Consider the following 22,375-nt stretch of genomic DNA (forward strand, 5'->3'; position numbering starts at 1 on the left):
GTTGTATGGACGCATATCCTGTGATTACAAAAGTATTTCAGAACTGATGAAGGCAGTAAAATATAGCGCCTGTATATCTTATTTGGTACATCCGACATTGCTAATTAATTGTAGTATAAGTCAACTAGTAAACTTCCTGGAAAACTTGATCGATTTGGTGGGCATAGTTAAAAATCAAGAAAATGGAAACAATACACTTTTATTTGTTCAATTTGCAAAGAAGGTTTTCACACGATTTACTTTGTATAATGTAAATTTGCAAACCGATTTTTGTTGTTGTTTTAAAGAATGTACTATTTTTTTAAAGTGTTTCATATATCTTTCAGTACGATTTTCAAGGGATCGACAAATATAACATGTAAAAAATAAAATAGTAATTAAATCTACTTTCATTGTTAGACGTATTGAAGTCCATTTCATGGAATTTGCGATAACATTACGTCCTTGAGACGTAATAATAGATTTAATTAATATTATTCATCAAGTGGGTTTTTTTTTATTTAGAGATAAACAATCCTTTATAAATTCACTCGCGTGGTCTATATGTAATTTTCTCCTCCCGGATATTTTTCGTATTTGTTATGATTATTTCTGAGATCACACTGTTGGATTTAGAACTAGATACCCTACAATACGCGATCGGTAAGACACGCTTTACCTCTCTTTTTCCTCAAAATCACTAAAATGCTATTGTAATAAACGTTGTATTAAAATTCGTTTCGAAGGGCACAACTCTTATTAATGATAATGAACATCATTATGTAATGTCAGCTAATACAGAATAAAATCCAATTTTATGAATTGTATTTAGATAACCGAAGTTTGTGAGATATTAACTGCGACTAAGCAAATCTGTACTGTCCCCTAACTTTGGAAGATTGAAAGTTCTGATGGGATATCACTTTAGAAAAGTCAGAGATGCGTATTTGAGATTAAACGAAGTATTATATTCATCTTCGTCGCACCATATTAAATAAATATGACACGTACATACTCTACAGACATTGGGTCATTACAAGTCGATCTTTATACAATAAATCTGGAATATTTTCTGGATACCATCAGGTTATTTCAGTACGGAGACCGTACACCTTTATATGTAAAAGTGTTTTCGTGTTGATTTCAATATATGGACTATATTATACAAATTGTGGAATTTTATTTTCTTCACCGGGGTAAGAAGGCAAAATCGAGTGTAGCGACTGAAACAAAATTTATTGGGACCAGAAGTGGTTCTATAAGAGCTAATTTTGAATAATAAGAGCCCGTCTTAACTTTGCTTAACCTCTGTTCCTCTTTATAATAAACATTAATGATAGCCAGGTCTACCTGATACATGCCTATTTCTGTTTTAACATTATCATAGAGTTCCATTATATTCCACTATACATGATTCACCTTAAGTTCTACGAATTTCAACTTTATTATTCATGTAAACTGGCCTAACACACACATATATATATGAAGTGTTACTGAAACCATTTCAAATATCTTTGATTATTTCAGAGAAATTAGATTTTATTTTATTGGTACTTATAAAACTGTTTCATTTTCTGACATCAGTCTCAAAATGCTCTTTAAATTTAAGTCCAAATTATGAGAAATAACTCAGGAGATATGGATAGCTTCCAGCTGCCATAACGTATTACAGGAAGATTTGGCGTCATTTAAAAATTATATCACTTGATGTCTCAGTTGTTCAGCAGGAAATTGCGTGCGAAACTATGGGAAACAGCTTGTACATAACTAACCATTAGTTCTTATGTATTCTCCATGAAGTAAGCAGTTTCAAACTATTTATTTTATTAATGAGATTTATAATTGTATGTTTACTAAGCAAAGAACGATACAAATCTTTAGACTAACGATACTTACGATTATTACTTTAAAATAATATTTGAATCCTTTTTAACCTCAATGAGGGTTTTTGAAGCCACAGATATTTAAATATGCTGTTTGGGAAGATTTATTGCAGGTCAGAGACGCACAGGAACGAAGAGTTGGGTCCATACCTGTCACAGCGCTCAAACAAAGGTGCTTTATCTCTCTGAAACTTCTCAGTTATCATATATGATTTATGGACTCAAATGAAACAAGAATGGTTACAATTTGAATATGAATATCAAGTTTATCAACTAACGATTTGTTCTAAGGAAACTGGTATATGGAATAGATTGAAATTCGTTTATTCATACAATGGAACCATTTTGAGCATTAAGTAAGAAAATTTACAATAATAACATTTACAAATTAATACATATCAATACCTTTAAGATTTGTATTGCATATAGAGTTTTACTATAAATTAACATGAATGAATATTGGTAACTGGATTATTGATGTCCTCGAGCGCATCTCTCACACTTTAATATCCCCTTCTGGCAAGTTGATGCTACAAAAGGTTTTTGAAAACAGCCGCATTCGGGGCCGAAGTAATACTACGAAGAAAAGTGTTAAAGAGGTAAGGAACTAAGTAAAATTAATGCGTCTAAATATGTATGTTTTTAATTGAAATTCATTCCTTGTAAAATTAGATGTAGATAAAAAAGTATAATTGCTGTATACAAAATTCAAACAATTGTAAACACAAATGCTTGGATATGTTAAAGGTACCACCTGACCGGAAGTGTCCCTTACAACTACACTGCGATCTATGTCCTGAGGCATCCTGCAAGGCCCTCTTCTGCAGAACCAATACTGAACTGGATCTCTGAATGTCTGTTAAAAATATAATGTCCATCAGTTTTTTAAAATTACAATAAAAGGTCTCCATTGTCCATTTTTATTATTATTTTACAAAAATTATGTTTATTACATGTTTTACCTAGTAAATTATAGTACGTTTACTTGTTGAACAATTTTTATATCAATACTAATTTAAAACCAAAAATACTATATCGTTGGTTTATGTTCTATAATTTAATCTAAACAGCAAAATCCTTTACATTCCTGAGCAGATCCAAATGAGTAGTGAATCATTACATCTACAGTGTAAACGTTAAATCATTCCGAATATAAAACAAGATTTGAGTTATTTATTGTTTTGGTATTATTTTATGAATGTGTAAAAGGCATCCAATTCCGAAACGTAATGCAAACGCGGCAAAGCAAATATTTTCACGGTAGATAGAGTTGACTAATTTATTGTGAAATCTCTCTCAATTATTGAATCTGACCAATATACGATTGATTGCACTAACAGCGCATCGCTAAAATGTATGTTTAATAATTGCAAACTTAAAAGTGTTCATCAAAATACAATCTATAATTCAATATTTTATGGCATCAGTTAACATATTGTAACAAAGTGAGCTGTGCCATCAGGAAAATACAAAGGGTTTGTGGACAGCCTTAAATCATTGCAAACATATACAATAAAGTCCTTTAACTAAAAGAAGTAAAATAGTACAAGAAAAATCGTCTACGTCTGTAACTTTTTCAGTTTTTCAAACATTTAAAAGTAAAAGGACAAAGTATCTTTTAATCAGCACTGAACTGAGATAAATATTATTAATCATTAAACCTGATGTGTGACGCGGGGTTTCCTACTAAAACTTTGTATTTGTTTTAAATGGGATGATGGCTGGAAGGATTAAAGCCTTCGGGGTCTTTGGTTTGTCTCTCCAGGTAGATATAAAATAAAGAATAGCTCATATTATAAACAGTAAAATATCGTATTTCTGGTTCCAGGAATTTCCAAAGTTGTTTTCCTACTCAATCTAATGTCATCATTCATATTATAAAATTTTTTTTCATATTAGTATTTTTTTAACAGATAATTAGAACAACCATAACAGGCAGACAGATATTTTATATATATATATATATATATATATATATATATATATACAATATACATATATATTACATTATATATAAAACAGTTAATGATACTGAATTTACCCGTGAAGATAAATGTAATACCGTAAATAGTATACATCTATGTAACAAGAAACCAAATTTATATATAGGCCTACTAAGTATACTGTACATAAATTAGTTGGCCAAGTATATAAATAAGTATATATAGATGTTTTTCAAAGTGAAAAATTATTTAAAATTTTAATAATAGTAACGTTTGGAATTCTTATATTGTTGTAATACCTCTGTAGTTTCAAAATTGTAACTCTGTAACGAACTGATCGCGTGATCCTTTTGTATGTTTCATAAGAATAATCACTCAAAATGCAAAAATATAACTTATTTTCAACCTAACATGACCTTGGATTTTATTCCACATAGCATTGTAAAACTCCTATATTGTAAAACCTAACAATTACAATATATTCTTCTTTGATTAATATTTGGAACAATTTCATCCAATACCACATATCCACAAAATGTATTTACTTTACAGATTGTATTTTAATTAAAAGTTTATTGTGAGTCTCAACAAAAATGGATGTGGGAGAAGAAGCGGGAGGTGAGCGATATCCACTGAAGCATTCATTACTGAGGACTTCTTGCGCCTTGGTCTCTTTTATGGTACGATTAATGAGTTTCAGTTCAGGAGTTACGGGTCGCAATTCTCAATTTGTACAACTGTATATTGTGCTGAGATCACGTAATTTTCAATGACTCAATGACATGAGAAGAGAATGTTTGAAGATTGACTTAGTCAGCAGGTTTCAACCAAGCTAACGCTTGTTAAATTTTACATATTTAGTATACTAATACACTAAAGCTTTGTTGCACAATCTTACAGTGATGTAAGGCTGTTCACCAACATTTTATAATCCTCAGGACACATCTCATTTACTTACAATTATATAATATAACTAGTTATAATATTTCAAACTGGTGTCGTAATTAATTATAGTTAATCTGCTGATGAAACCTTTAACTGTTTCAATTATTGAACAGTAAATATTCGTACTGTATTGTCATATCAGAGATGTATACAGACGTTGAGAGATGTTTTTATCAATTAAAACTGTATCCTGTCTGGCAAGATAGAACGTTATAGTCCGATGTTATAGATAGTGTTATGTGTTATATCTTACATGTGGGTAACAAACACAGATTTCTGTGAAATACCGGATGACTTAAGACAAAAAAATTTCAAAATAAACGGCAACCATTACTCTTGAAAATAGCGACAGAGCAATACACAACTGGAAGGAAGTGGAAAATAATTTCAAATAATATATTACAAATGTTAAAGAAAATCTGGTGCTCGCCAATGATAAAGTGAAAGCTTTCTAGTGTAAAAAAGATAGAACATAGAAATATCACTGTGACACTTTTTATAGCGAAATCCGACGGTAAGATAGAGAGAACATCATTGGTAAGACATAACACATCACTAGCTAATTATGTCGACTAATACTAATTACCAATCTCAGAGAGACGTCTGGTTTGGATTGTTTTTGTCTTAGCCTTTGTTAAGTCAAACTAAAATTGAATCCAAAAGTTAGGTTTCCCACCCTGCCATCCCTCACAAAATAAACCCGCTCCCCTATTTAATAAGCTTTGTCTTTAAATTGAATAGGGTCTTTTTAAATTGAAAAATTCCCAGATAGTAAAAACTCGTATGTAAGCTATAATAAACATATCATTAAAAACTGTTTAGAGATAGATATATTGCTCACAGTTAAGATAACTAATTATAGACCAACTGATGCACTTTCAAAAATAGATGTAAATTGTTAGAAACATCAGGTTGTATTGTATTTTACCCCTTGAATTGTATGTCTCTCCCTCAGTTCGGTTTACACAACGGCATTTAACACAAGCAGCCATTTATAATTGCATTGCCGTTATCATCACTAAGTTTGATCACGAAGATCTTGTAGCTTTATCAAAACAATGCGTTGACCAATGTGATGTGGCTTGATAAGCAATATTCTAAGAGGAATCCATTTGGCATGTTTTTGGAACTATCTCAGAATCAGATACAGTGCGGCGAGTGCACTAACGATACATTCACTTGACATCATTTAATTGTACATTTAGTAGAGTAATATACATTTTAGGTCCTATGCTCCTCCATTAAAAAATGCACTCCTAAGGAATTTTCGTTATAATATGTTCTTTACGAGGTGACACAACCATTCCTTTACTGAACTAAATAATAAGTTAGTCGCTTCTGCAAATGAGACTTAATGAAAGTGAAAAACTAGTTTGATATTATTTGAAGTTAAACACAAGTAAACTCGAAATATTTTCCTTTCTCTGTTCATCATGTTCAGCCCAACATGTACACATACCTGTGAAGTTTGTTTCAAATAATATATTGGTTGTTACATTCTTTTAAGATTAAGCGTAACTATTCATTTGTTGTTACCATAAGAAAACTTGGATAGCACTTACGGTATTAGTATCAAACGAATTATTTTAGGCAATTATAGAACAATTCTAATGTTTAAGTCCTTAGCGTTTTAATAATAAATGAAAATCTTAGTTTCATATTATATCAATGTTCATGCTTGAGAGTTTCAGATAGAAAAAAAATTTAAATTGCTAATGTCTGCTATTTTAGGCGTTGCACGTTAGGTTTTGATGTCCTAACAAATTATATAACAGACCCCAAAGTATAGTTTTCCTTGTTACCACATTCAAGAGAATATGTAAAAAGAAGAATACTTACGGCCATTGTAATTTACTTCCAGTCTAAGATATTTCTGGCATACAGTTGATTTTGCTTTGTTACCCCAATCAATTTTCGCAGGTCTGAGAAGCAAACTTCTGTTAAAACAACTGATAAATTCCTTTTGCCCGTCTAATCAGTAGCGAGTATACAATCGTTTCCGTATTGTATTGTGTTCAATGCATTTTACGTATTTTGTAAGAGTATCTGTACAGTGTCAATTAGATAATACTCGCACTCAACTAATCCGTTCACTTTGACATCATCAATGTTGTGTACACCAGAGCCGTAACCAGTGTTTGCCCGGATATTGTGTCGGGGCTGTGTAAATGTTCCATCAGTTAAACCCTAGTCCATATCCGGCTAGTGGTAAACATGTGAGTCCACGTCATTCATTGTCACTCACCTGTCGAAACATTTTGGTTATAATTAATTTACACAATTCTAACCTGTTGGTCCACAATTAAAACTGTGGGTTTCAAAACATTTGTACTTATAATTTAAAATACAGTAAATTAAATTATAGTTCAACATTAATGAAACCCTGACTATTCTGTCTGCTTTCAATTTCTAACAATAATTTTTCAGTGTTTTTTCGGTTATAGTTCAATCAGAGGTCGTTGTTCTTTTATCGTATCTTAATGATGATTTTGTAATGCACATTAGTGTTTTCATATCCAAATAAACAATATGTATCACTTTAGTATCTTTAAGTAACTACGGACTATAATATTTACATGACATACTACATGGTTTGAATTCACTAGACTACGTGTCGCAGAACAAACTTCGCCAAGAATAGAATGAAAGACTCAGTTTTGCCTGAGTAGCAATGTACTTTCATGCACTGTCAAGTCAGTGTTCAGGTCGATCCCGAGATATCCTGCGGGGACATACGGAAGACAAATTTCGCCAACTCTCTATGTGATATAATTCGATAAAGTTTAGTTAAATTACATGAACGAATATGGGTTATCATTAAAATCAAATTTACCTAATTTGTATAAGTTTCTAATCTATAGTTTAAATAAATGATGCTCGAGATATTTCCTAAAGTAATAGACGATAGTCAAACTAAATTTTTCTTTTATAGAAATTATGAAATTGAATTAATTAAGTTGAAATTATTTAGATTTCAAAAGTTCAAGGCTACAGCCCACGTCCTTTAGCCATATCCTGCTAACAGACAGAACGTTATTATTTCCCACCTTCTAAGTTATGGCCTTTGATAACGCTCGGTCAATGGAATGTTGATACTAAATTCATAACACTACTTAATAACCACATGTTTTAAATATTCTTGGTAGACAAAAATTAATTTTTGAGAATGGTAACCTTAATGACAGTTTTAAATGTTTTTTTTACCTTAGTTGGTACAATAGTCAACCGTGTTTTGTTAGTTCTTATAATTCTTAGTTTGATGACGAATTTATTTCTAGAATCTGGTCATTTTCATATCTCTTAACCTGTAATAGAGGTACCTAATTTAAGGGGTTTCGGGACCAAAAATAGGTAAATATCATTATTAAAAAAAAAGAAAGATGTATTTGCTTATTTTGTCTATTAGCACAAATCAGTTGTTTTTTAATAAAGCAAGCTGCTTAAATCTGCATATCTTTATCGGGGAAATAAAGCCAATTAATAGCAAATCGGGCTTTCGCTGGATATCCAACTTCTTAACCGTAAACACTGAAATAATATCATGTACCTAACATAAGTCTACTTCCGTTTATAATTTGCGTAGAGCATCATCACTTATTACGTCATAAGTATGCTAAATGAAGAGCTATGGATTCCTCCGCATGGACTAAAATAGTTCAGTTGTTACTGAAAAACCCTTGAATCTACTCCATGAAATACTCGAGAGAAATTTGAGTTATTTCTCAGGTACTTACAAAAACTTTTTCAATTTCCGACTTCAGAGTCTGATCTTTAAACTTTACCCTTATCAGCTCAGATAATAAAGTGAGAAGTAAATACTATGCGAGGAATCAACGTATAACCCTGACTCTATATCGCTACACTGGGTTGTTATGGCTTAAATATGAAATGGATCAAGAGATTGGAATATCTGTCAGACACTATCACTTACCTTATGATTGCGTAGAATGTAATGTAAAAATAATATTCCAATGTTGTCCCTATTTTTCAGAAAGAATTTAAGTGTAATGTCACAAGTAACTGCTAGTCTTCAATATAATTTTAAAAATTTATTGATTTTGTAATGTGGATTAGATATCTAAAACTATAATTTTTATACATAATTTGGTATCAGTCAAAAGTTCTTAGACTCTACATGTGTCTTTTGTAGATTTTGCATACATTCGACTACATGGCTCTACCTTATTTTGTTAAAAACTTTCAACGCTGATCTTATTTAGAGTGTTTGTGTCTAGTCTTAAACAGTTGAATGCTACAAAGCAAGTGTTGCTTATATAGTTATTTTTAGTCCACTATTAAACTTGATATTAGATTATTCGTTATAACTATCACTAGCCAACTTATAGCCTTATTTATTTATCGTGTTATTATTATTATTATTATCTTTCATACAGCAATTATCTTCTACAGTTCTATATAACTTTAAACTAGATTAATCAGATGTTACAATTATGCTCAGACTTTATTGGAGAATTAGCTGATTTAGTTTGATTTTAATAATTAATTGATACTTTATTTATCTGTTATCTAACTGATAATTTAGAGTGGAGTTCAACCAGTTGATAAAGTTTATATCAAATTTTAGATGAAGATGATTTATTGTTTTACCATTACTAAACTTGAAAATAATGGAAAGAGTATTATTTAAATAGTATACATGATTGAAAATAATACCTTTAATAAATAGTTATTAAAAATAACCAATGGTTATTCTTTACAAGCGTAGCTTCATGTATTATAACAAAAGGAAACAGCCAAAACTGATTTCGTATCGTTGAGTAATGTTTTATGCTATGTACAACATGTAATAAAGTGCGTGTATATAATAGCTTAACGAAACAATCCCAGCGGATATAAGTTTACTCGATAAGTCCCCGTCTCTCGCCGTTTGTGTTAAGTCGTGTATTGCGGCGAGCTGGAATCCTAACAGCAACTTTGGTTATAACACTTCATATTCATCTCTCCTCTGATTGTGTTTATATAAGCACCGTTTAGCTGCACCCTCTCCCTTCCTGTGCATTTATAAGAATGAGGGTTCTCTTTACTTTATAGATTATAATATACGGCTTTTGCAAGTTCATAATTATCATCGGGTTGTTTATTGAATTGGAAAAAAACACAAAATAATATAATTATTGACAACAAGGCTACATACACCTTCTGGCGGTATATTCAACATAATAATAATTCACTAGTGGTAGCATTGTAGTTTTGTATTGCTGTTTTTCTTATGGGGAACAAATTTTAGATTTTAATTATACCTTCCTTATCTTGAAATTGATGTTAAAGATATGTTAAAATTGAAGTTTAACTACCTATAGTTATAAAGAAATAGGACATGTATCAATAGAAATAGAAAATTATTCAAAAATATTTACGAAGAAAGATTAAAATTAGAAAGAAAATAAATCCCTTGAAGTGGACATACAAACACAACTATGTGTGAGTTGGCAGTTCAAGCGACACGCGCTAAGTGTACAAATGTTGCTTACTCGTTATTGGCCAGTAGATGTGGTACAATAATTTCTTATGAATAATTTCTCAAAAACTCTACTATGCCTTTTAGGAATTCGCAAGGTAAAGTGGCATCGGAAGAGACAGTAGCGACTAAAACATTTGCTCTTGACATTACTATATTTTATTCCGTACTTCTTCAACATTTTATTCGATACTCACATAATGATTGTTTATATTTTATAAGTATCTAACCACGATGTTGTATGCAATTTCCTATTGGATAACAAGAACGTCATATTCTTTTACTCTTTAAATAGCCTAAGATTAGTGTTTGTCACTGTGAAGATATTTCAAACTCTCAGCCCATCTCAGAATAATTGGACTTAAAGCTTAAAGAAAAGTGTCTTGGTGTCATAAAGTCGGAGAATGAAACAGATTTTAGAAGTACAAATAGAAAAGAAAAAATGTATTTACACGTTACCATAATATTTGAATAAACAACGCCAACAATTTCAGTTACACTGGAATTATTTTAAGCCAGTGGGAATGATCCGAACGTCGAATTCCATAGTTGTCTTAGTGAAAATATTTATTATGTAATGTGATGGAGCATTATGATAATTTTGAGTTGAACATTAATAAATAGTTTTATTTAATGTTCATACTATTTCAGGGTTTATGGTTAATGAATTCAAAAGTTAATCATAATTATTGCTACTGGCTCTTATTGTAGGTCATGGGTGTGTAGAAGCACTTCTGGTTAGAATGGTTTACCTTTCAGATGCCGTAGTAGAGTGCTGCCATGATCAAAAGCCACGAATATACATGTACGTGGTTCTGAGAATTCTACTTCAGTCAAAAAGTATATATTTCTGACCCTTATTAACTCTTTCTGGTGTAAGTCTGTATTATTAGTGATATGGTAGCGTTTCTATTGTTTCACCGCCCACAAAAAGGTATACATAAATAGGTCTGAAAAGTCTTCTTCAAGCAAAAAGTGTCAATTTCGGCCTAGGTAATCTACTCTAGGTATACGTTATTTCCTGTGCTGCAGTATATTTTTTTCCTTATTGCATCGATCAATAAAATATACACACGTCAGTCTCTCCAAACTACTTCAGTCAACTGAAAAGTCTACTTCAATCAAAAACATTTACATCAAATCACAATAATCTACATTCGGTTTAAGGTTTCTCCGATGCTGTAGTAGCGTTTGCTTTGTTGTCCTGATCAAAAAAGTATATACAACATAGGTCTAATTAATTTACTTTGGTAAAAAGGGGTTACTTCCAACCGGAACTTTCCATCGGTCTAAGAGAGTTTTGGTGCTGGTAGTATGTTAAAGAATAATAAAAGTGTGATGTTAAAATCAAAAATATTATTTCTTGGTGTTACAACCATGTTTAAACTCATATAATCTTATTAAAAAGTGTTTACTTTCTCTGTTAAGAGCATAAGGCATAATTTCATCTTGTTATGCCATGGAAATTCATAAAGATATTGTCCATTGTTTCTACCCAACATCAATCCATTAGAGGTGTTTTTTTAATATTTAGGCCATGAGGCACGTGTGTGTAAAATTTTATCTTTCTGGGATATCGGAATGTTGAAAAAAATACAATTCCTATGGGGTTACAATCGTCGTATATAGATATTTGTTATTTATAAAGATTATTTAATTATGCTAATAATCCAACTAGGCAGACGTATTTTAACTTTCTGACATATCTGGAAGCTGTACAATTAATGATAAGTGAATGAGGCAGTGAGAGCTTTGCCTTTTATGTAGAGAGATCGTGGCCTTTGTTTGTTCATTTATATATCAGCAATTCGAAATAAAATAATAAAAATACTTAAAGGCCTTATCTGTGATTTCTTAAACTGTGAATGTCATTAGTGAGTGATTGCTTTATAGAAGTGGTATTCTGTTTGATTTCTGGCACATAATAAGACAATATTATCTCTTGACTTGCGGCATGAATAAACATTTTTTTGTGACACTAATTAAGTATGTATCTACTCTTAAATGTACGACAATATAAGAAATATAAAGCTTCCATACGTATTCCGACCACTTTGGCAGCACGTGAGAGAAGAAGTGAGTATTACTCCGGATATTGTGTTTGGAATGTGATGGATTTTCATCAATTGACCCAATTCCATTGGCAGTCATTATTAAATATTTAAGTCACTACTAGGTCATCTCATCGTTGATAAACTTCACAAAATATCCAAATCGTTTGTTTGGAAAGAAAATAACAGGGTTCAAAAAAGAATAAAAAACAAAACTTTCAATAAACCAAAATTAGTGTTGACCAAAACAATATACGAACCCAATGATTATTTTGTGCAAATTAAAATACTTTTACAATTTCATATAACATATAAATTGCGATTTAAGTTTTATCTACAGCAAATTTTTTATTATAGTATTCTATTGATATATTTATAGGACACGTTATTTTCTTATTATTCAAAAGAAGGTGAGGTACAACACTAAAATTATCATATGATATTTACCTTCTATAACCAATCAGCTTATATTAAATTGGTTAGTGGATTGAGAACAACTGTCTAAGCAACACGTGTTTAAGTAATCAGCTGTATTAAACTAAACACAAATATTCTTTAAGAACTTTCTCCGAAGACGCCCGAAGGGAAAAGCCCTATCGTAGGGTGTTTATAAATTTAAAAGAGCTCATCTAGAGTGTAAGACTTTTGATTGATAAAGTAATAAGTACCTAAATAACTAAAACTGATCTACAAAAATCGGAAAATTATTTTACAAATTCTCGTTTTAACGGTTTTAATTATTATACAATTTTAAAAATTACTTCAATGTTTTAATTACTAAGACCATTACAAGAAAAGCAAGTTAATCAATTTTATTTTCAGGTATAATATGTTTTACACTATTTTGATTACTACTTATTAACATTACAATAAAACGAATTAACGACTAAGGCGGATATAAATTGGCAGTTTGTTCGACAATTGCAGGCGCTCGCCGTTTGTGTTAAGCCATTTATCGCTGCGAACTGGAATCATAACGGAAACTTCTGTCATAACACTTCATAACCATCTCAGATCTTGTACAATGTGATATACGAGTAACTGGTCAGCAAAAGCGTTTTTCCATTATGTGCGTTCAGAAAAAATCTATAATAACCTCCTTCTTATCCGGCTACCTCGTAACTCGGGGGCCCAACCGAATAACAATTTCTCCGGATAAATATATGGGCTGTAAAACTCATTAATTTACAGTTTCCTGAACGTTAAATGTATTTATATATGTGTGAGCTAATAATTTCAACACTAACATTATTTCATTTTAGATTTATACTATAAAATTATTAGAAAGAAAAAAGTATATATCCTTAGCCTACGTTATGTTTCTTTGTAAAAAAAACTTAACAAATTCGAAAACTCTAGGTAAACTAAAAATATTTCAAAGACTTTCAGAAATACAGTACAATTTACTTACCCGTAGCAACAGGTTCGTATCAGCCATAAAGTTTAGTTAACGTCGCCATCGTTCATTTCCGGTCAATCACGACAGGTTAAAAGATCTAACTGGCCGGTTAGAAGGATGTAATAGTGTTGAAAACAGGAAATCGGTTAATGCTGTGGCCGGTTACTAGGAAGCATTGCAAATCTTTCACTCTTGAGTAAATTATTTTATTGAAGATCCGGCAAAACCTTATTTAAATTGTGTTATTTTATAAGTCTTTCCTTCCGTCTGTGAAATAATACTCCATAGAAAGGCCTTGTACAGTTCACACTTAAATAAATAGGTTCTCTTCCTAGACCAAAGATTTCTATTGATTTTGGCATCAAAAGGTCGAAGGAAAAATCGCCTGTTTGTCCATATTTCCTTTTGACCGTCTGTGTGATAACTGGAAAGTCATTGAGGCTTGATACTTCGTACTTAGGTTCGTCTTGGTACAAAGGAAGATTTTAGAAAGTTATATTAATTTTAGAGTCAAATGGATAGAGGGCAGTTATTCTGCTATCTGTCAATCCATCTGCCTGTCTTGCGATATTTTTATATATAAAAGGCCTAAAGTCTACAAACTTGGATCATAGGGTCCTCTTCGTCCAAAGAACAACACTATCTGTTTTGGTTAAAAAGGTTAATGGGTAGACTGTTCGTTTGTCTGTTTGTCCATATGTGCGATTCTCGATAGGAATGATCATACAGACTAAAATCTGGTATATAGAATATTCTTGGTACAAGGAAGAACTCTGCAGATTTTGGAGTCATAATTCAGACAGCAGTCTGTGTGTGTAATAACTCTTAATAAGAGTGTTATAAAGAGTGAACAATTAATACTATATAGTTTCGTCTTGGTCTGAAAACTAAAATGAAAGTCTGTATAATAGCTCATTCTTTTTGTTCATACTTCTTGTCGATACTCAGTTATATCATTTTATTTATCTAGGTTGAAAATTTGAAACTTTTTAACATATACAATTAATTCTTTAGTTGGTAGTATTAATACAATTTTTTAAACTTGAATTTGATAGTATTCAATAAAACAGTAACGCATTTTATGTTATTGTCAATTAGATAGTTTGAGTTTTACCTAGGTCAATAAATTAACACACGAGAGGTTTCATCTTCTTCCAGGACGCGAGAGGTTACGTGAAGGCCATATGTTCACGCCTAGCCTTTTATTACTTATAAAAAATCCTGTGATTAATTTGACTAACTTTGTCTCAGAATATGCTACTTTAAATTAGCAGCCATTAAAACTGTATCAATAAAAATATCCCTGTGGAAAGAGAGGTAGATTTCACATGAGGCCGTATGTTGAAATGTTGTTAGAAGATGCATTATTAGTTCAGATGATTGAACCGTACAACACTGAAGGTACAATAACCTTCAATGTTGGAATGTCAATATAATCTAAATCTTTCAAACATTTAGAAAGTCCGTAACCTTGAAAGCTACTTGATTCAATTACAATTATTGACAAAAATAATATTTGTAAACATGTTCCCTTATAGCGGTTTACTTATATAAATCTATAGCATTAAACGGCCACCATATTTAAACAAGTAGGAATAAATTTTGATTGCAATTACATGAAAACGTTCGGAAAAGTATAAATTTGAACTAATCTTGCGAAATGCTCGAGATAAAACTTTTCCTAATGCGATTGATCGCCACTTTATAACGTTATAAGTTACTACTGGCTAAATAACTCGTCTAAACTACATACAAATACGGTGTACCTGTGTACTCTGCACCTATTAAGAACTACGATAGTTATCGTGTTCACATTATTCTATTTAAATATGTGAACAATTGTAAAACACACAACACACGAGGTATAGTAATCACGTTGAAACGAATATTATTATAAATTACCTGAGAGTTCTGAAACTTTTTTGCATTAGAATGTTTAATAACCTATAAATAATTATCAGGCTATCAGGGCGATTGCAATATGCAGATTTCCATAAAAACTGCCTAACATATTACAAAAAATGCGTATGATTTCTTGCAAAATTAAACTCTCAGGAGATCGCGCCTGGGCAAATTTCAGAATTTTGTTTTTAGCATGTAAATAAAATGCGATCTCGAATGTCGATAACACTTTAACCTTATGACAAATTATTAATATAATTTAAATGGCAAAGTTGTTGCATATCTGTTTAAAGGTCTTAATGGAACAATTAAAATTACATAACATGGAAAATAAAAACTTGATAATGCAACATATATATATATATATATATATATATATATATATATATATATATATATATATATATATATTCATTTATTTTCCAAACTTTTAAAAGCCGCCATCTTGGAACCTTAATATATGTCATACATAAATTACATGAGATATTATAAAACTGTATTGGATTAGGTGTATGTTGGGAATTATTCGAGTTTAATATGAATATTATATATACGTGGTGCTAAAATATAAATAGCCGCCATTTTTAAATCTTTCATTAGTTAAGGTTGACTAACGAACTCTTCCAAGCTATTTTTAAGTACCGGCATTGTACCTTGTACCAATTTAATACTGAATATTTTTTTTAATACGGCAGTTATCTGATATATATATATATATATATATATATATATATATATATATATATATATATATATATATATATTTCCGTATGTTCTTTTTTGAGCATGTAAATAAAATGCGACCTCGAATGTCAATAACATTTTAAACCTTATTATAAATTATTAGAGTAATTTAAAGTTATTGCATATCTCTTTAAAGGTCTTAATGAAATAATAAAAATTATATTACATGAAAAATAAAACTTGATAACACAATGACATTAGTTAAAAGTTATAAACACTAAAGTGGCTCCGTTATCGAACCGTGTGATATTGAGACATTTTTTTATAAAAATCAATTTAATAGTGGGATAAAGACACGATTAATTAAGGCCCACATTCAGTGTTGTAATGAAGTCGAAGTTCTGATCAAAATGAGGTTGAGCTCTCTTTCGAGAGAGTACAATTATACAAGTTCTCTCCAAGATCATACATTATATACTCGTATGTAACGGATACACAATTTCTCGATAAAGATATCCTACATTATTACTCATAAATGTAAGATCTATTATATAGATCTGGCATCTCATATTTATTAAATATTTAATTAAACACCAACATGTAATGTATGAGGAGAGTTGAGGACAAGGGCCACAAGTAGACAAAGACAATAAGCTGATTCGTTCACGCTCAGTAGGTTTGGAATAAACAAGCCCGTAAATTTGCTATGCATTGTGGCTTTACGAAATATACAGTTTCAAAATTTTTTATTTTAAGCCGCATGGAAATTTTTATCGTTTGTTTACGTCAGTTGTTGTTTGTTCAGAACCAGCGACTAATATATCACTTTGCGCGTTTGAATCTTGTATTTAATATTTCCACATTATGTTTTAATTAATCCATGTTTGAGGATTTTCATTATGTAATGTACTATTACCTTTAATTAAAATATGTTTATATTAAAAATACTTTTAAAAATAACAATTTGATTTTTTTAATACAACCTCATTAATATTGTAATATTTTTCTCAGATTCCATTTTTTCTCATTTCTAGTCATTGGCTAATTGTATTTAATCCGGCATGTACAATGTGTATTGCTTGTATTTTCTTAAAAGTAATTGTTTGCGTCTTGTATTTTAGAAAAGGTTTTCGTCCTTTATCAAAGTTAATTTTATACAAAAATGCCGTTATGATTATATTCTAATAAATCTCACACCACAGAAAGGCTGATGAGATTAAAACTAACTTTCAATCATATGGCCTAGGCTACTACATATACCTCAGAGATTTAAAAAGCTTGAATAATGAAGGGGTTTTAATTCTATCTTCCTTAGGTGACTACAAGCACTTTTGTGTATCTTTGACTTATGTCGAATCTGTTTCCAGTACACCGACTCCTAGTTACCCACAAAATTGATTTAATTAATATAAAACTATGCAGCATAAAACAGATGTCAAAGTTTTGTAAATAAATGTATAAGAAGAGATAAGACGACTTCCCAAGTTGCTAATAATATTAATCATAATAATACTACAGAATTTCAGAAATTTTGGCATACTGCTGTGGGTGCGAGTGTTTCCAAAAATTGTCATTTCGATTGTCTCTAATTGGAATGATTATTATTATGAAATAATTAACAATTTAGCAATATAGAAGAAGAATAATTAGCTCTAACTTAGAGGACTATCCTCTGATGGAAGGTCCAATAATTAAGAAAACAAAGTGATCCAGAACCGAAGATCTGACATAAAGGGTTACATTACTTGTTTGCGGCCTCAACTTGTATGTTCTAATCTACAGACGGCGAGATATTACTATCAAGCTGAACCGAAGCACTCTGTATCATTGACAATGTCCCAACAATAACTGACTAACCATACAGAAACAATGGAAATGTATATTATGCAGGAAATTTATATTACTTTTTAGTGCACTAAATTGATTTGCGAAAAATTTGAGCCCAAACTGAAATTATTTATTTTTCAAAGTGACCAATTTTACTCAAATTAAATTTTAATACAGCACAAATATTTCCAAATCTTGTACAATTTCAGATGTGGAAGTGTCACACGTCATTTATATGTGACCATGGAAACCTAGTGAGAATATAAATATATTTCATCCTTTCATAAAATTAAGCATCTAAGTTTACCAAATTCCTTCCCTGTACGCGTTATTTGAAAGAAAGCTGTAATTATTATCCACATTATAATGCCCATCATAATTAGTCTTCATAAAAATCCATATAAAATTTTTTTGAGACAAACAATAGCAAAGTCATAATACTAAGTTGACCTAACAAAACACAGAAGAAACACCTGACATCACAGACTAAATTCCTTCATGTTTGTACTGACACTATGATTGTTTTTCATTATATCACCTTTATATCCTGTCAACCCAGTGAAACCTGTCACAGACAGGTTTCTATTATTCTTTGCTTCCTCAGTGTTTAATTTAAAATACATTCACTACTTTTAGCTTAACCGCTTCAAAAGATAAAGTAAAAAGTAACATAGAGTACCAATATTTTATTAACCTTTTGTTTCTATTATTCTTTGCTTCCTCAGTGTTTAATTTAAAATACATTCACTACTTTTAGCTTAACCGCTTCAAAAGATAAAGTAAAAAGTAACATAGAGTACCAATATTTTATTAACCTTTTGTTTCTTTTACAAACATTCCTTATTTAAACGTCGCAAAGCAAACTTTTACCGCATTTTAGTCTTATTTAGTTATTTTTATTCTATCATATTGTCTTGCGTTAAATAGTATTCCTATGTTAACTTTCACAACTAGCAATAATGTATCTTAAAGGTTTCAATACTATTCGAAGAAGTTTAAGTTGTTCAATCGATATCAGTTACACGGCCGGATCGTTATCGATACTCCGTGCGTACAGTTTCTCCGTCCGTTATAGTTTAATGAACGCTTCAACAAAACTGCAAAGAATATCAGAAATTTTAAAATAGTTTCTTTTTATCGTAATTGAGTTTGAGACTAAAGTTTTGTTTGTTGAAATGACATAAATATAACAGATAATTTAGCAAATAAAGAGAGTCACCCAGTGCACGTAAACCTCACATCGCGTGAGCTATAGTACCAGACCCAATGTAAAAATTGAAGCTAGAACCAGCTGGAAGTGTGATCAATGTGAGTCAAAAAGTTAGTGGCGTTGTAGTAAGGCAGTGATGAGTATGGACAAGACAGACGAGGCTGTGACTGGCTATGCTGACAAAGATACAAGATGTTATAACCGCAGATATCAAAGAATTGCTTATTATATTAGAGACCAATATCAATTCAGAAGTTAGAGGGCATATAGAGTCAGCTAGAAACATTAAACTTCAAATAGATAATACTTCCGTGGACGTGTCTACCTACTTAAGACCGATTATTATTACGAAAGAGCAGGCCACAAGGCAAATATGAACTAAAATGTATCCACATTATACTGCAAAATTTAGGTAATAAACAATGGAATGCTTTTTACTAATGCAGAACATTTCTATACTTACTATTTTGAAGGACGCGGCAAATGTTACAAATTAAGAGTTAAGAATGGTGAAATACCTCAGCAATCTACATCAATAACGAATAATACTTGTTTTCATTTTAGAGTTACAATATCTTTTACCAGTAATGTAATCGTGTTCGAACTTCTGTGTACTAGGTAAATGGAAGGCGTTCAATACTTTATTACTATCCAATGCAATGTATGGATGTCGCATTAACAACTGGAATACAAACACTGCTAGTATTGTTTGTGTACACTTTCAGACGTGGCTAGGATTCTTACAAATATGTTAGCTTATGCGTAAATTGAGTCACCGATTTGTTTACAAATTGATGAATGCATAAACATCGGATTCCCTAGGTAGAGTTGTAGCGAGGAATATGTATTGGCTGAAGAGAGAATGTCAAGGCTCATCTGTTACTGAGGCGAGGACAGCTGATCTGTCTCCCGGGAATTCTCGGGGTACGGTACGAATAATCTTTCTCTCATCCGGAGATGACATAGTACAGATGACAGGCGGACCTTATGTCATCTGTACTATGTCATCCTTAGATAAAGTCCAGTTTCTTCCAGTTTTTTAGACATCATATCAACTTGAAAAATAATGAAAAAGAAACATTTCTGTATTATCTTTTAATTCCACATGCCAAATCAGATGCAATCTCGAAAAAATATGGGTATTTTTTGGAACCGATCATAACTGTAATGTAGATCATTAATAGTTTTTAAACTTAACAATTCTCTAAATAAATTACATTAATATGTAATAATTTTTTTATTATATTATTTTTTTATTTTGTAGCAATATTTATACTAAGAAGATTACTTAATTATCCTAATTATAATAGTTAACATTTGGTATAATTTTAATGGGTTTAATTAAAGTACTCTAAATATAAAAATAATTATTTTATTTTTGCAATGGACACATCACAATTTACTCTATGTTCTCTATGTTTCAGATGCAGATGCAACAGACGCATCACTTGCTCTCTCTTGATTTATGTCACTCATGTAACGTTACACTTGATACACGATGTTCTTGGTTACCAAAATATATGTTTTATTTCCACAATTTGATTGGATTGTATTGCGTTGTCTATTTATATTTAGGAAATTTCGTTTAAACTTCGAGGACAGCAAGTTTAAGTTCTCTCTTATAACTTTTCAAATAGCCGAAAATTTGGTGATATGCTGGTATTGCAAAGTATTCATATTGATATTGATATTGCTACATTCATGCAAAATTGTTTTCTTATTGTGTCTAATTGTGTTTCACTAGACACTTTAGATAATAATCAGGTTGTGTAGTACGTGCAAAACTTTATTTCACTTTCCTCAATTTAAAATGCTAGCCTTCTTAATTCATTTTGAAGTCTTTTATAATAAAGGAAATAGATAAGTAATACATTTCAATATTCTTAAAATGACTTTGTTATTTGATTCCATAATAGTTACCGTCAATTATTGTTGCTTTTAATAAAAGGGATATAGATTAGATTTCTAACTTTAAATATTTCAATGCTGCTCTATTACATAATTATTACTTATCACGAGGACTTACTAGATTTAGTAACTTTAAATATTTCAATGCTGCTCTATTACATAACTATATACTGTTATGTGACGATGCTAGCTTCCCAAGGAGTCATTGTGTTACAGATTAATTACAAATAGTTAACACTATAGCTTATCATCTATTGAGAGTTGAACTCTGGCCTGTTCTATTAATTTCACTCTACACAAGTTCTGCTGTTGGTTGTCGTATACTTAGAGGCCGGTCAGAGACAAACAAATAAGGAGAGACAGAATGTGCAGAGACAAACTGCCGAGACATGACTGTACGACATACAATCTCTTCTCTTGTCTGCCGGTAAGCGCCTTAACATTATTCTTAACTGTATCACTGCTTTGTAAATAAATTATGTTCCTGTTAAAATCGTTAAAAGTTTTATCTCCTGTAAAACCGTTAGTGAACGGTGGATTAATATATTTTTGATGTATTAAGAAGACATTTAAATTTATATTTGCGTTTTCAATTACCAAATTTTAATAAAGGTTATTTTTCATAGGTTAAAGAATGCATTGTAACGTTTTGAACACACAATTTTCTGTTTTTATTTGGATATTTTTATTTATAGATTTTTCAAATACAAATTATTGTACCATTTATCATTTTTATATCAGTATCACTCATTACAAATTACATAGACCGGTTTTCAATAATTTGGGATGTGAATTCGTAGTAATCTGTTACTGATATAACCTCTCGTACTTATTGCTGAAGGGAAAATACATGGTATGACTGTTTTTCAATTGATATGTTTCGGGGCCTTCACTAATAAATATTATTATTATTTTACTTCTTTGTATATAAAAATGAACTGACGTTTATTAGTCTCACTAAAACTCGAGAACAGCTGGACCGATTCGGCTAATTTTGGATCCAAGGAATGTTTAAAACGTGAGAAACATTGGAAAAGTGTCTCAGAATATTTAATAATTCTGGAAAAATTATTGTAATATTTACGACACTTAATCCAGCGTTAACTGACTCTAAACAGCTGTTGACACTTTCAGCTGAAGTTCACCAAAGTAACAAAAACATTTG

This window comes from Homalodisca vitripennis, chromosome 1 (genome assembly GCF_021130785.1).
Source record: "Homalodisca vitripennis isolate AUS2020 chromosome 1, UT_GWSS_2.1, whole genome shotgun sequence".
In the NCBI taxonomy this organism is placed as follows: domain Eukaryota; kingdom Metazoa; phylum Arthropoda; class Insecta; order Hemiptera; family Cicadellidae; genus Homalodisca; species Homalodisca vitripennis.